At 40.5% G+C, this 16,031-nt stretch overlaps 1 protein-coding gene across 8 annotated transcripts in view; it reads right to left on the bottom strand.

Moving 5' to 3' along the window:
• The window catches only part of BORCS5 (BLOC-1 related complex subunit 5), a 117,212-nt gene that overhangs the window by 83,992 nt on the left and 17,189 nt on the right, over nucleotides 1-16,031 (bottom strand). The gene's annotated exons all lie outside the window — the stretch shown is intronic.

Below are 16,031 nucleotides of genomic sequence, written 5' to 3'. Positions count from 1 at the left end.
TTCAAGCTCCTCTCTTCTATTTGCTCAGAAAAATACACAATAGGCTATTGTGAATTAGAGTTATCCCACTGTGCTATATAATACTAGGAACTTACTCCTTCTATTTAACTATGATTAGGTACCCGTTATCCAACTCTGCTCTTCAACCTCTACTAGTCCCTAGTAATTGCTATCCTATGTTCAGATTAAGGGGTGTTTTGGGGGTTTTTTGTTTTAGCTTTCACATATGAGGGAGAACACATGATATTTGTCTTTCTGTGTCTGGCTTCTTTCACTTAACATAATGTTCTCCAGTCTCATCCATTTTGCTATAAATCAGAGAATTTCCTTGACTGAATAATATTCCACTGTGTATATTTTCTTTACCCATTCACCTGTTGATAGTCACCCTGGCTGACTGCTATTTTTTTTTTTTTTTTTTGACAGGCAGAGTGGACAGTGAGAGAGAGAGACAGAGAGAGAAAGGTCTTCCTTTTTGCCGTTGGTTCACCCTCCAATGGCCGCCGCTGCAGCCGGCGCACCGCGCTGATCCTGGCAGGAGCCAGGAGCCAGGTGCTTTTCCTGGTCTCCCATGGGGTGCAGGGCCCAAGCACCTGGGCCATCCTCCACTGCACTCCCTGGCCATAGCAGAGAGCTGGCCTGGAAGAGGGGCAACCGGGACAGAATCCGGCGCCCCAACCGGGACTCGAACCCGGTGTGCCGGCGCCGCAAGGTGGAGGATTAGCCTATTGAGCCGCGGCGCCGGCTAAACAGTATGCTGACTGCTATTATAAATAGTATTGCAGTAAACACAGTGGTAGAGTTCTCATTGATGCAATGATGTAACGTCTTTTGGATATATACCCACTAGTGGGATTTCTAGATCATATGGCAGTTCTATTTCTAGATTTCTAAAGAAATTCCATACGCCTTTCCATAGATGTACTAATTTACATTTCCACCAATAGTATAGAAGAGTTCCACTTTCCCTACATCCTTTCTGACATTTGTTATTATCTTTTTTTTAATTAATTTATTATTTACTTGAAAGCATTTCAGAGACACAGGGACAAACATAGAGAGATCTTCCATCTTCTGGTTCACTCCCCAGATGGCCACAACAGCCAGATCTGGGCCAGGCTGAAGCCAGGAGCTTCTTCCAGGTCTCCCACGTGGGTAGCAGGGGCCCAAGCACTTGGGCCATCCTCTGTTGCTTTCCTCAGGCCATTAGCAGGGAGCTGGATTGGAAGTAGAGCAGCAGGGACACGAACTGGCACTCATATGGTTGCAGGCATTACAAGGGGAGGCTTTACCTGCTATGCCACAATGCTGGCCCCATTATTTGTCATTTTCATACACCCATTCTAACTAGAGTGAAGTGATATCTCATTGTGACTTTGATTTGCGTTTTGCTGATGAGTGATACTGAGAATTTTTTCATTTATTTCTTGGTCATTTATATTTCTTCTTTCAAGAACTGTCTATTTAGATTCTTCTCCAGTTTCTTAACTGAATGTCTTTGTTGTTGAATTTCTTATATATTTTGGATATTAACCCTTTATCAAATAGCTTGGAAGTATTTCTGCAGTTCTATCAGCTGTCCCTTCACTCCATTGTTTTCTTTGCTGTGCAGAGTTTCTTAGTTTGCTACAACCCCACTTGTCTAGTTTTGCTTTGGTTACCTGTACTTTTGGGGTCTTATCCAAATAATATGTCAACTTCTAAAAATATTTCCTTATTTTTTTCTAGCAATTATATGGCTTCAGATCTTATCCTTATGTCTTTGATCCATCTTGAGTTGATTTTAATAAATGGTGAAAAGCAGGGATCTAATTTTGTTTTCTCCTAAGTACACCAGCATCATTTACTGAAGAGACTTTTCTTTCTCCAGTGCATGCACTTAGTACCTGTACCAAAAATCAGTTGGTTACTTGTACACACATTAATTTCTTGGGTCTCTCTTCTGAATCCACTGATCTATATGGTAGTTTCTACGCCGGTACCATGCTATTATTATAGCTGGTGCCAACACTGCTGGTATCCCATATGGACACAGATTGAAGTCCCAGCTGTTCCACTTCTGATTCAGCTTCCTGTAAACGTGCCTGGAAAAAGCAGCAGAGATGGCCCAAGTTCCTGGGCCCCTGCAGGAGACCCAGAAAAAGCTCCTGGCTTCATTGCAGCCATTTGGGGAGTGAAGCAGCGGATGGAAGATCTCTGTCTCTCCTCCACTCTCTTTCAAATAAATAAAAAAATAAATATTTTTTAAAAAATCCTAACTTTCTGGGAGCAAACTGTTGAAATCTTTACTTAATGTATGCTAAACTGATCTTCTGTATATAAAGAGAATCGAAAATGAATCCTCATGTGAATGGAAGGGGAGAGGGAGTGAGAAAGGGGAGGGATGCGGGTGGGAGAGACGATATGGGGGGGAAGCCATTGTAATCCATAAGCCGTACTTTGGAAATTTATATGCATTAAATAAAAGTTAAAAAAAAAATCCTAACTTTCTAATAGAATTTGAATTCAGCATTGTCATGCCTCCAGCTTCCCCTACCCCCAGGAACCCTTTGGCTATTCTGGGTCTTTGATGGTTCCATATGAAATTTAGAGAAGTTTTATACCTGTAAAGAATGCATTGGTATTTTTGATGAGGACTGCATTGGATTTGTAGGTTGCTATGGATACTATGAACATTTTAACTATTCTTCCAACCCATGAACATGAAATATCTTGCCATTCTGTTATGTCTGATGTGATTTTTTTTCAAGAGTTTTATAATTTTCATTAAAGAAAATTCTTCGGTTAAATTTATTCCTAAATATTTTTGTAGCTATTCTGAATGAGATTGCTTTCTTGATTTCTTTCAATAACACTATAACTGTTGTATAAAAATGATACTTTGGGGGCAGCATTTGGTGCAGTGGTTAATTCACTGCTTGGGGCATCCACACCCCATATTAGAGTGCCTACTTTGAGGCTAAGCTCCTCCACTTCTGATTCCAACTTCCTAATAACGCACACCCTGAGAGGAAACAAGTACCTGGGTCCCTGCTACCTATGTGTGAGGCCTGGCTGGAGTTCTAGCCCCCAGCTTCAGGCCAGCCCAATCCTGGCTACTACAGTGTTTGGCAAGTGAACCAGTGGGGAGATTCCTTCTTCCTTCCCTTCTCTCTCTGCCTTTCAAATCAAAAAAGAAAATTAAAAAAAAAATTCACAGAATCAAAAAGTTAAGTAAAATGAAAATGCTAATTTAAAACCAAGATTTATTTATTTGAAAGAGATAGGGGGATAGAGGTAGGGAGAGACATGGAGATCTTCCATCCGCTGGTTTACTCCACAAATGGCCATAATGGCCATAAAGGCCAGGGTTAGGCCAGGCAGAAGCCAGGATCCTGGAACTTCATCCAGGCCTCCTAGATGGGTGTCAGGAGGCCAAGCACTTCAACCATCTTCCAATGCTTTCCCAGAAGATTCATCAGGGAACTGGATCAGAAGTGGGGCTGCCAGGACTCATACCAGCACCCATATGGGATACCACAGCATTACTCAACACATTGAGCCACAATGCCAGCCCCCAAAACGCTACTTTATATTGATTTTGTGTACTGAATTTATTGGTGAAATATTTAGGTTTCTCTAGGTATAAAATTATGTTATCTGCAAACATGGATATTTTTACTTCTTGTCAAATTGGATGGCCTTTCTTTCTCTTCCCTAACTGTTCTTGCTCAGACTTCCAATACTAAACTGAATACTAGTCAAAGAGAAAATCCGTATCTTGTTCCACATCACAGGAGAACTGCTTTCAGCTTTTTCCTATTCAGTATGATACTGGCTATTGCTTTTTGACACTTAGCCTTCACTATTTTAAGATATGTTCCTTCTATATCTACTTTGTCCAAAATTTTTATCATGAAGCAATGTTAAATCTTATCAAATGCTTCTTCTGCATCTACTGACATGATTGGATTGGATTTTTGTTCTTCAGTATACTGGTGTTATTTATTACATTTATGTATTGACTTGCAAATGCTGAACTTTCTTTGCATCCCTGGGATAAAGCCCACTTGATCACAGTGTTTTGTTTTTCTGATGTACTACTGGATTCAGTTTTGCTACTAGTATTTAATATTTGGCCCATATGACTCATAGGCTTTGGTTTTTTTTAAATTGTTTTTATTTTTTTTCCTAGCTGAATTATTTCAAAAGACTTGTTCTCAAGATCAGAAATTCTTTCCTCTGCTTGGTCTATTCTGTTGCTGAAGCTCTCAATTAAATTTTTTATTTCCTTGTTGAACTTTAGCTCCAAAAATACTGATTCTTTTCATGATTTCTATCTCTTTGCTGCATCTCTCATTCCTTTGTTTTCCTCATTTGATTTGTCTGTTTTCTCCTGCATCTCAATGAATTTCCCTAGGATCATTATTCTGAATTCTTTTTCAGGCATTTCATAGATTTCCTTCAAATCAGGATCTATTTCTGGAAAATGATTGTGTTCCTTTGGAGGTATTATGCTTCCTTGTTTCTTGTGCCCCTACACTGATGTCTACACATCTTGGTATAACAACTGTTCTTCTTTACACAGTAGCTTTCATTAGAAAAGACAAGATTTATGGTGTCAGCTGAGTAGTTGTTTTTGCTTTGGTTCTAGAAGAGCCCAGAAGTGGCACCTCCATCTGATTTCTTCAGCTGTATCAACACTGGTAGCATCTTAAATTCAGTGCCACAATTATCTAGACTACAACAGTTCATAGAGGCAGTGGTGTGGCTTAGCAAGTGGATATGTGCTTCCAAAAGTGTGTGTCCTTAGGCCCCACAGAACTGAGTGCTGATCACCCTGGATGATGGCAGCAACCACATTCCTGGTACTGCAGCAAAGGTACCTTCCTCAAGTCCTGAGTAGGCATATGTGCCTCCAGGGAGTAAAGCACCAACAGCCACAGTCCCACACTCCCAGCATTGTCTCCTTAATATTAACACAGTATATAATCACAGTATAGTCATCAAAGCTAAGAAATTAATATAACAGAATCAACTAAACTACACTCCTATACCAATGAACCATTTTTTCCACTAATGTCCTTTTCTGTTCCAGGATATAATTCAAGACCCCACACTGTATGTCTCCTTAGTCTCTTAAAATCTACTAAAGTTCTTCAGTCATGCCTTGTTTTTCACGACCTTGACCCTTTGAAGAATGTTGGTCCATTATTTTACAGAATGTTCCAAGTATCATTTCATTATTTAAAAATATTTAAGAATTACTTACTGTTTACTAAGTGCCTATACCTATATTCTTTTTAAACAGCAGTGTTAGAAGTGCTTTCAATAAACAGAAGAGAAGCATCTTAAAACCAGAGTAAAGTATTTGTAAATTACAGAGTATTACACAGTATATTATTCTTTCCTCATCAAATATCCCTCAATTTCCTCTGCCACAGACTTAAAAAATATTAAATCTGGGGCCAACTCTGTGGTGAAGTAGGCTAAGCCTCTGCCAATGGTGCCAGCATCCTACATGGGTGATGGTTCGACTCTCGGCTGCTCCATTTCTGATCCAGCTCTCTGCTTACGGCCTGGGAAAGCAGTAGGAGATGAGACCTACACCACGGAGGAAGCTCCTAGCTCCTGGCTAGGATTGGCCCAGCTCCAGCCATTGCAGCCATTTGAGTGAACCAGAAGATGGAACCCCTTTTTCTCTGTCTCCTTCTCTCTTTCTATAACTCTACCTTTCAAATAAATCTTAAAAAAAAAATTAAATACAAGCACAAACCTTAAATTCATGGCCCTTGAGAGGCAGGCATTGGTATAGTTGTTAAGTTATCACTTGAGACACCCACACTCGACATCACAGTTCCCGATTTGAGTCCCAGCTACTCTGCTTCTGATCCAACTTCCAGATAATTAGTACCCTAGGAGGCAGCAGGTGATGGCTCAAGTACTTGGGCCCCTGCCAGCCATGTTGGAGAACCGGATGGAGTTCCATACTCCTGACTTTGGCCTGGTCAACCCCTGACTGTTACAGACATATGGGGAGTGAAGCAGCAAATGCAAGATCTCTTTGTGTCTGTCTCTCCATTTCTCTGCCTTTTAAATAAAAATATGACAAAATTCAGAGCCCTTGATTTCTTACATTTCTTTATCTTTTACTGCTTGCATTTTCCTATCATTGAACATTGGTCTGTTATTTTCTTGACTTTTAATGCCTTCCTTTCTCATCTCTAAATATCCTATTTCTTAAGTATACCTTCTCTAGTCACTAACTCTAGCTTCTAAGAGATACTGATCCTCTGAAATCTACATAATGTGAGACTGCACCACCCACCGCATTTATACATGATACCCTGTGCTGTGAGTATATGCTGCTTCCTAAATAAGGTTTCTTTAAGAGGGGAGGCTTATAGCCTATCTTTTTCTCCCTGTGACATCTCATACACCAACCTAATACTTAATAACCCTTATTGAAAATTACCATAGCGCAAAACTTTGTGATATACACTGAAAAATTAGAGATGATTAAGGCAAAATTTAAACTCTCAAGAAATCTGTGATGTAATACTTCTCTGAGTACATTGATTTGAAAGAAAAAAAAAGTTTTTTTCCTCCAAAAAATTAAGTTAAATTTCCTAATCTGTCTTGATAAACACTAAAGTAATTATAAACTACTAATGTGTCAAGGAACACATTTTTCAACCAGTTAGTTATAGCCTGGTTTTAGAGAAATTCAGATGCTACAGGGTAAATGTGATTAACTACCTTACCAACTGTTTTAGCCTAGTGACACCTAGTGGCAAAGTGTCATAAAAACAAGACTGCTGTATGTCAGCTACATGAAAGGGAAGCCATCTTGAAAAAAATGGCAAAATATGATAAAGAACTATAGTATTTATTAACAGTAAAGAATGTTTATCTTTGACTTGAATAAATTTTAACACCTCACAATGAGATTTACTTTTTCTTTCTCCTATAGTTGTTACATATTAATCATGATACAATGTGAGATTTGCTGAAATACAGGATATGAATATTTAACTATAAGTTTAGAAAAGCCCTCAACTATAAAGACTAAATGAAGAACAAATTAACCCTATTGTTCTAAAATCCTGCATATCAAAGTAGCATTTTGTACACATATATTTGATTATTGAAATTTTCATGTTTATAAAAATGTTTAAAATAATTTATAAAAGTTTTAATCAGCTCAGAGGGAAATAATTACCTATATAAACCCATTTTTTAAAATATCACTTTGGGTGCCAGCACTGTGGTACAATGGGTTGAAGCCCTGGCCTGCAGTGCCAGCATCCCATATGGGTGCTGGTTCGAGTCCCAGCTCTCCACTTCCAATCCAGCTTCCTGCTAGTGTAACCGGGAAAGCAGAAGATGGCCCAAGTCCTTGGGCTCCTGCACTCACGTGGGAGACCTGGAAGAAGCTCCTGGCTGCTAGCTTTGGATCGGCTCAGTTCTAAACGTTGCTAGTATTTGGGTAGTGAACCAGTGGATGGAAGACCTCTCCCTCTCTCTGTTTCTACCTCTCTCTGTAACTCTTTCAAATAAATAAAATAAACCTTTAAAATATCACTTTATATTTCATTGATTTTCTGTCAAACTGAATTTTGATAGAAAAACAAGCTTTATTAACAACAGATTTTCAACGAATCGAAAATTTAATGCAGGAATTAAAGTGGATCATAGTTTTAATAACAGAGCTCATCCAAAAATAGTAAAAATCTAATAAAAGTTTCCAAAATACTCTCAACAATCGTATCTCTAAAAAAAAGAGAAAAGTCTAAAAAGGTCTTAATCACTTATTTGAATGACCTAACTGTTCAAGCAGGATTCAAAATCATAATCTTCTAGCTCAAAATTTTCTACAGTGTGGCTCAGGGACCCATTTCAGAAAATTCTAATTCTAAATTCAGAATTCTAAATTTACATCAGATACCTGATACCCAAACCTACTAAACCAATCTCAGATTGGGCCTGATAATCAGCATTTTTAATGTTTCTCCATTTAACTTCCTATGCACAATAAAGTTCTAAAAATAGTACCATCAAGGCCACAAAAATAAATCCTTTTAAGTTGTTCTGATTCTTATCACTCTTCTGTCTCTTTCAAGGAGAATAAGCTGTTCCAACCTTACAGTTCCCTTAAAGGATTACACATTATACCACTTACCATGCTGAATCACAATTTATCTATGAACACAAATTCTTCCACTAGACCAGGAGTTCTTCAGAGGAAGGAATTATGCTTGGAGTTTTTGTTTTGTTTTTGTGGTTTTTGTTTATAGCAGCTTATTTATTTGCAAGTCAGAGTGATAGAAATAGAGATCTTTTATCTGCTGGCTCACTCCCCAAATGGCCACAATACCAGGTATGGGCCATGTCAAACTCAGGAGCCAAGAATTCTATCTGGGTCTCGCACAATGTATGGCAGGGGCCCAAGCATTTGGTTCATCTTGCACTGCCTTCCCAAGTGAATTGGCAGGAAGTTGCACTAGAAGCATAGTAGTCAGGACTCTACATATGGGAACCAGCACTCCAATATGGGATGCCACAAGCAGTAGCTTAACCCATTACACAACAACATAGGCCCTGTATGTTTATTTTTATATCCCTAGCCTAACAATTCCTGATAAACAGCAAGTTCAATGAATTTGGTTAAATGAATATTCAAAATAGCACAGCTAAAGCATATGACTTTCAGCTTCTGCCCAGGAGTGAAAACTTTACTATAAATTCTAAACACTATAAAATTAGCAGGAAATTAATCTGCCCAATAATCAGCTAATATTTGTGGAACTGTTTAATGAAATTTTTTTCTAATTCTAAGAATACTTATAAAGCTTCAGCTTTCCTAAACAAACATTTCAGCCTCAAATGTTAATGTGTTTAAAAATGGAAAAATTCATATATTTTTGGAGAAGTAGTAAAACTAAAGATGAATTGTAGAATTTTACTTTATTCATCCTTAAAATGTTTCTAAGCTATAACTTAGCAGAAACTATTGATAAACTAGAGCCTTAAGAGAAAAACACGTATCTTTACTGCCATTTTTCAGAAGCCATCAGCTCAGACAGGAAGTAATACTGCTTAGGAAGGATAGTAGGAAAGGGGAACCATGTGTATTCTGTTTAAGTTCAAGATATTACACAAATTAAGTTTACAGAAACAGTTAAGAATACACAAACTACCTGACAGTTAAATATTCTAGTAAGTTAATATTTACTATTGCTTAAAATTAAAGACAGAATTTAACTTGCATATCTATGGCTATCTAGGCTAAGAAAAGAAAGTCAAAGCAGTACATGATTTTGGTTAAGAATTCTTCTGTCATCTTTATCTTTTTATTTATATAGAAGACTTTTAAGTAGAAACATATTCCCTACGTGGCCTGTCTTCCCTATATTGCTACCTCCTATTTATTCCCCCAAGACCAGCTCAACTGTTATTTCCTCTGTGAGACCTACTACAAATTCTCAGGCCTGTTATGATTCCCAGGCCAAATTAATAAATATACCACTACCCATGCAAACCTAGTCTTTTGTGCATATGGGCTGTAATACTGCTACGGCTTGGATGCTAAATGTGCCCCAAATGCCCTTGTGTAAAAGGCTTGGTTCCCAAGGTGGTGCTGCCAGAAGATGGTTCAACTTTTAGGAGGTAGGCCTAGTAGAAGCTTCTTACTTCATTGGCAGTATGCCCCTGAAACTAGTTCTTCTAAGAGAAGGTTGTAAAGCCTAAGTTGCGCCCAAGCCCTCTTTCTACCTCCTGCTCACAGGTTTCTCTGCATGCACACTGTATTATAATCTGCCACCTTCAACAGAGGTCAAGTAATCTTGGACTTGAACCTCCAAAACTATCATTAATATAAACCTTTTCTCTTTATAAGTTGTCTGCCAGGCATTTTGTTGTATTAATGCAATGCTGACTAATGACAACTATACATAACATGAGTTATTTACCTGTCTAAATTGGTCACAAACTATAAGCTTCTGAAGGGCAACAATATTCTTTGTATATTCACTGTCTGAAAATTATCAAGCACTTACCTGTATTTAACAATATGATACAGAAACAAATGACCAATTAAAGGCTGCTATCATGAAACCCCCTAAGTAAAATGAAGAAAAGATACTGTACAGAAAAAATACAGATTTTAGAAGCATTTTTAATAAGGATTTCTGGGGGTGGGTACTGTGGTACAGCAAGTTAGGCTGCAGCTTGGGATGCCCACCCACATCCCCTATTGGAGTGCCTAGTTCAGGTCCTGATCACTCCGCTTCCGATTCAGTGTCCTACTGGTACATCTGAGAGGCAGCAGTGATGGTTCAGGTACTTGAGTCCTTGCTACGCACATGAGGAACCCTAATGGATTTCTAGGCTCCTGGCTTTGGCCTGGCCTGGCCTGGCCTGGCCCGGCCCAGCCCCAGCCCCAGCCCCAGCCCTGGCCCCAGCCCCGGCCCCGGCCCCAGCCCCGGCCCCGGCCCCAGCCCCGGCCCCGGCCCCAGCCCCGGCCCCGGCCCCAGCCCCAGCCATTGTAGGCGTTTAGAGGGTAAACCAGTCCCTCTCTCTTCCACTCTGCCTTTATAATAAATAGCTATTTTTTTTAAAAGCTTTATTTATTTATTTGAAAGGCAGAGACAGAGAGAAAGGTCTTCCAACTGCTGGTTCACTCCCTAAATGGCCGCAATGGCCGGAACTAGGCAGATCTGAAGCCAGAGCCTAGAGCTTCTTCAGGGTTTCCCACGTGGGTGCAGGAGCCCAAGGACTTGGCCATATACTGCTGCTTTCCCAGGCCAGAGCAGAGAGCTGCATCTGAAGTGGAGCAGCCAGGACTCAAACCAGTGCCCATGTGGGATGCCAGCACTACTAGCGGCAGCTTTGCTCAATGTGCCGAAGCTCCAACCCCATATATCTTAAAAAAAAAAAAAAAAAAAAAGGCAGTGTCAAGATGGTGAATAGGGAGGGAGCTTACTGCTCTAGTCTAGGGAAAGATAGTTTTAAAAAAAGTGAATAGACTTCTGTTGAGGTGGATTCATCTGAGAGGAGGAACATGGTGGGGGCAAGAGGTGCGGAGTCACCACAGAGACTCCGGGAGTTGAGTGAAAGCTGGCCAGAGACAAGCAGCCTGCAGACTCATTTATTTCAGTTGCTACAGCAGCTTATAGAGCCAAGGCAGCCAATCCAGTCAAGGGGCGGTCTACGCCCTAACCAATCACACCCTGTTGCCAGGCAGTTTCCGAAGCCATCCAATCACAGCCTATTGCCAGTCAGGCTCTGTTGCCAGCCAGTTTCCAAAACCACCCAATCACAGCCTGTTGCCAGGCAGGCTCCATTGTCATGTGGTTTCTGAAGTCATCCAATCACGACCTGTTGTCAGTCAGGCTCCATTGTCATGTGGTTTCCAAAGCCATCCAATCACAGCCTTTTGTCAGTCAGGCTCTGTTGTCGTGTGGTTTCTGAAGCCGTCCGATCACAGCCTGTTGCCAGGCAGTTTCTGTTGCCAGCAGCCATCTTGGCATGACCTTCTCAATCCACCACAGACTTCCTATCCAGCTCTTCTCCATGGCCTAGGAAAGCAGTAGATGGCCCAAGTCCTTGGCCCCCTGTACCCACGTGCGAGACTCGGAAGAAGCTCCTGGCTGCTGGTTTCAGATTGGCCCAGCTCCAGCAACTGCGGCCATCTAGGGAGTGAACCAGTGGATGAAAGACCGTGCCCCCTCTGCCTCTGCCTCTCTGTAACTCTTTCAAATAAATTAATTAAAAAAATGGATAGAGTGCAGTCTCAGGCAAGAGTCAGGGAGAAAATGGCAAAGGAAACTCCACGCAAATTAGAGGGACACTGTGGACCTATGTGGACAACTCAGACCCCAGCAGCCAAGATCCTCAGCACCAGCTTTGGAGTGATGCGAGACCAGATTTCAGCAGCCCAAGCCACTGGCAATAAAAGCTATGGGAGCAGTCTGACATGAGTCCTGCTTGTAGCCCTGTGGAGGCCAGTGTACCTGCTAACCTAGAGGGGAAAAAAAGGGGCACATTTCTCACTCCTCAAGCACCCGGCACCAGCATCATGTGACTAGCCAAGAGAGGGTGATCACCATTTTGGACATACAAAGCAGCTGTGCCAATTCGTATCCATGTGCCCAGCAACCAGTCAAGAGGAGACACCTGAATCTGGCTGGGAGAACTGACAGGGTGCTGGGAGCTTGTGACTGTGGGAGCCCAGTGTGCTGGGGCTGTGAAAACACTGTGGCTGCATGGAAGAGCACAGGGTATGGCTGGGACTTTGGGCAGTCACTGTGGGTGGCTCCACATGCTCAGGGATCCCCGATTCCCTGGTGAGGGTTATTGCTGCAGGATCTACGCTCACACCGAGGACTGCATGGTCCTCTACTTGGATGTCCCTTTCATTCTCCGAATTAGGGCAGTTTTCTATAATTATTTGACTAAAAAGATCTTCTAATCCATCCTCTCTTTTCATACCTTCAGAAACTCCTAAGATCCATATATTATATTGGGTTGTTTGATAATATCCCATAAATCTATGACACTGTTTTTTAGTTGTTTTTTTTTTTTTTTTTTTTTTTTTTGTCTGACTAAAATTTCTCAAGATTTGTCTTCTAACTCGGATATTCTTTTTTCTGCCCCACTTAGTCTGTTCTTGAGGATTTACTCCGTATTTATTTGTTCTATTGAAGTCTTCATTTCCAATATTTCATTTTGATTTCTCTTTAAAATCTCAATTTTGTGAGAAAGTTTTCATTCATGTAATGTACTGATTTCTTTAGTTTCATGAATTTACTTATGATTACTTCTAAGTAATTCTATGATCAATTTTTGACAATCAGTTTCTGGCATTTTGTCAATCTCTTCATCCTCACATTCTAGTACTGAAGCGCTGTGTTCTTTTGGGGGCATCATGTTGTCTTATTCTTGTTTCTTGAATTGCTTTGTTTATTATTGGGCATTTGTGGTGACTAGTTGGGATTTTTTTCCCCTGTATTGACTTTTATCTTTGAACTAAACTTCTGTAGCATAGTGGAGTGTCTGTTCTTTCAGTGAATACCCAGAAGCAGGTGCTGGGTGTAGTCAGGGAGCTCTGTTCAGTGCAGTTCTTGTGGCAGCATGGATGAAAATTGTGCCCACTGGGGCTAGGGTCTCCTTTGAGGAGAGGAGGTGAGTGTGAGACTACAACAACAGAGCTGAATAAACCTCCCCTCTGATAAAAAGAGAGAGTTACCACACCCAACTTGGGTGTCACCTTAGATACTACCCTGCACTGAACAGAGCTCCTTGACTAGTAGCACCACAAATTTACACCAATGTAAATGGCCTCAACTCTCTAGTTAAAAGATACACACTGGCTTAATGGATTAAAAAACAAAACCCATCTATTTGCTGCCTATAAGAAACACATCTCACTAACAAAGATAACCTGCAGGCTTAAAGTGAAAGGATGGAAAATATATTCCATGCCAAAATAAACCAAAAAAGAGCTGATGCAGCCATCCTAATATCAGACAAAGTGGGCTTTAACACAAACACTGTTAAAAGAGACAAAGAAGGGCACTAGGTAATACTTAAGGGATCAATTCAACAGAAAGAAGTGACTATAACAAATATATATACACCTAATTACAGGGCACCTGGCTATTTAAAAGAAATGTTAATGAATCTAAACAGAGACATTTGACCCCAATACAATAATAATGGAGGACTTCAATATCCCGCTTTCAGCAATGGCAAGATCAATCAGAAAATCAGCAACAAAACAGAGTTAACGGACACTATAGACCAAATGGACCTAAAGGATATCTACAGAACTTTCTATCCTACAAATGCAGAATACACATTCTTCTCAGCAGTTGGAACTTTCTCTAGGATTACCACATGCTACAACATTAAGCAAGTCTCAGCAAATTCAGAAAAATCTAAATCACACCATGTATCTTCTCGGACCACAGTGGAATGAAACCACGTATCAGCAACTCAAGAATCTCTAAAACATATGTAAACACATGAAGACTGAACAACACCCTCTTGAATGAACAGATCATTAGAGAAATCAAAAAATGTCTGGGAACAAATGAAGATAAAACAATATACCAAAACTTATGGAATAGAGCAAAAGCAGTGTTAAGAGGAAAGTTATAGCAATTGATACCTACATCAAGAAATTACAAAGGGACAAAATAAATGAGCTGTCAATGCATCCCAAGGACCTAGAAAAACAGCAAACCAAATCTAAAACTAGTAGGAGAAAAGAAATAATTAAAAATTAGAGAAGAGCCGGCACTGTGGTGTAGCAAGATAAAGCCACCAGTGCAGTGCCAGCATCCAATAGGGGTGCCTGTTCGAGTCCCAGCTGCTACACTTCCGATACCACTCTCTGCTATGGCCTGGGAAAGCAGTAGAAGAGGCCCAAGTCCTTGGGCCACTGCACCCACGTGGGAGACCCAGAAGAGGCTCCTGGCTTTGGATCAGTGCAGCTCGAGCAGTTGTGGCCAACTGAGGAGTGAACCAGCAGATGGAAGACCTCCTTCCCTCCCTTTCCACCCCCACCCCCCCGCCGCCTCTCCTCCATGTAACTCTGACTTTCAAATAAATAAATCTTCAAAAGAGAGAGAAAGCGAAAGAGAGAGAGCACACGTGCACTGTATGCCAGCAAATTGGGAAACCTTTAAGAAACAAATTCCTGGACACAACAACCTACCTAAACTGGGCCATAAAGACACAGAAAACCTAAACAAACCAAAAACCAAGACAGAAATTGAATCTGCAATAAAGACCCTACCAATAAAAAAAAAAAAAAAAAAAAAAGCAGAGGACCAGATGGCTTCACTGCTGAAATCTACCAGACATTTAAGAACTAACTCAAATTCTTCTCAACCTATTCCAAGCAACTGAAAGGGAGGGAATTCTCCAAAACTCCTTCTATGAAGCCAGCATCACCTTAATTCCTAAAACTGAAAAAGATGTAACAAAGAGAACTATAGACCAATTTCCCTGATGAACATAGGTGCGAAAATCCTCAACAAAATTCTATCCAATCGAATCCAACAACACATCAGAAAGATCATTCACCCAGACCAAGTAGGATTTATCCCTGGTATGCAAGAATGGTTCAACATTCACTAATCAATATGATACATCACATTAACAAACTGAAGAACAACAAAAAAAAACCATATGATTATCTCAATAGATGCAGAGAAAGCATTTGATAAAATACAACACCTTTTCATGATGAAAACTCTAAGCAAATTGGGTATAGAAGGAACATTCCTCAATAATCAAGGCAATTTATGACAAACCCACAGCCAGCATCCTATTGAATGTGGAAAAGCTGGAAGCATTCCCACAGAGATCTGGTACAAGACAAGGATGCCCACTCTCACCATTGCAATTCAATATAGTCCTGGAAGTTTTAGCCAGAGCCATTAGACAAGAAAAAGAAATCAAAGGGAGAGGCCAGTGCTGTGGTGCAGGGGTTAAAGCCCTGGCCTGAAGCGCCAGCATTCCATATGGGTGCTAGTTCTAGTCCCAGCTGTTCCTCTTCCGATCCTGCTCTCTGCTATGGCCTGGGAAAGCAGTAAAAGATGGCCCAAGTCCTTGGGCCCCTGCACCCATGTGGGAGACCCGGAAGAAGCTCCTGGCTCCGGATCAGTGCAGCTCTGGCCACTGCAGCCATCTGGGGAGTGAACCAGCAGATGGAAGACCTCTCTGTCTCTACCTCTCTCTGTGACTCTGTCTTTCAAATAAATAAAAATATATCTTAAAAAAAAAAAAAAAGAAATCAAAGGGATACAAATTGGGAAGGAGGAAGTCAAACTATCCCTATCTGCAGATGACATAATTCTATATATAGGGGATCCAAAAGACTCCACGAAGAAACTATCAGAACTCAGAAGAGTTTGGTAAAGTAGTAGAACATAAAAATTAAGACACAAAAATCAATAGCCTTTGTATCCTCAATGTCATGGTTCAGAAAGAACTTCTAAGATTAATCCTATTCACAATAGCTACAAAAAAATCAAATACCT

The sequence above is a fragment of the Oryctolagus cuniculus genome, chromosome 9 (genome assembly GCF_051225735.1).
Source record: "Oryctolagus cuniculus isolate XC-2025 breed Fujian yellow rabbit chromosome 9, ASM5122573v1, whole genome shotgun sequence".
NCBI lineage: Eukaryota > Metazoa > Chordata > Mammalia > Lagomorpha > Leporidae > Oryctolagus > Oryctolagus cuniculus.
This window is presented reverse-complemented; position numbering and strand designations above follow the sequence as displayed.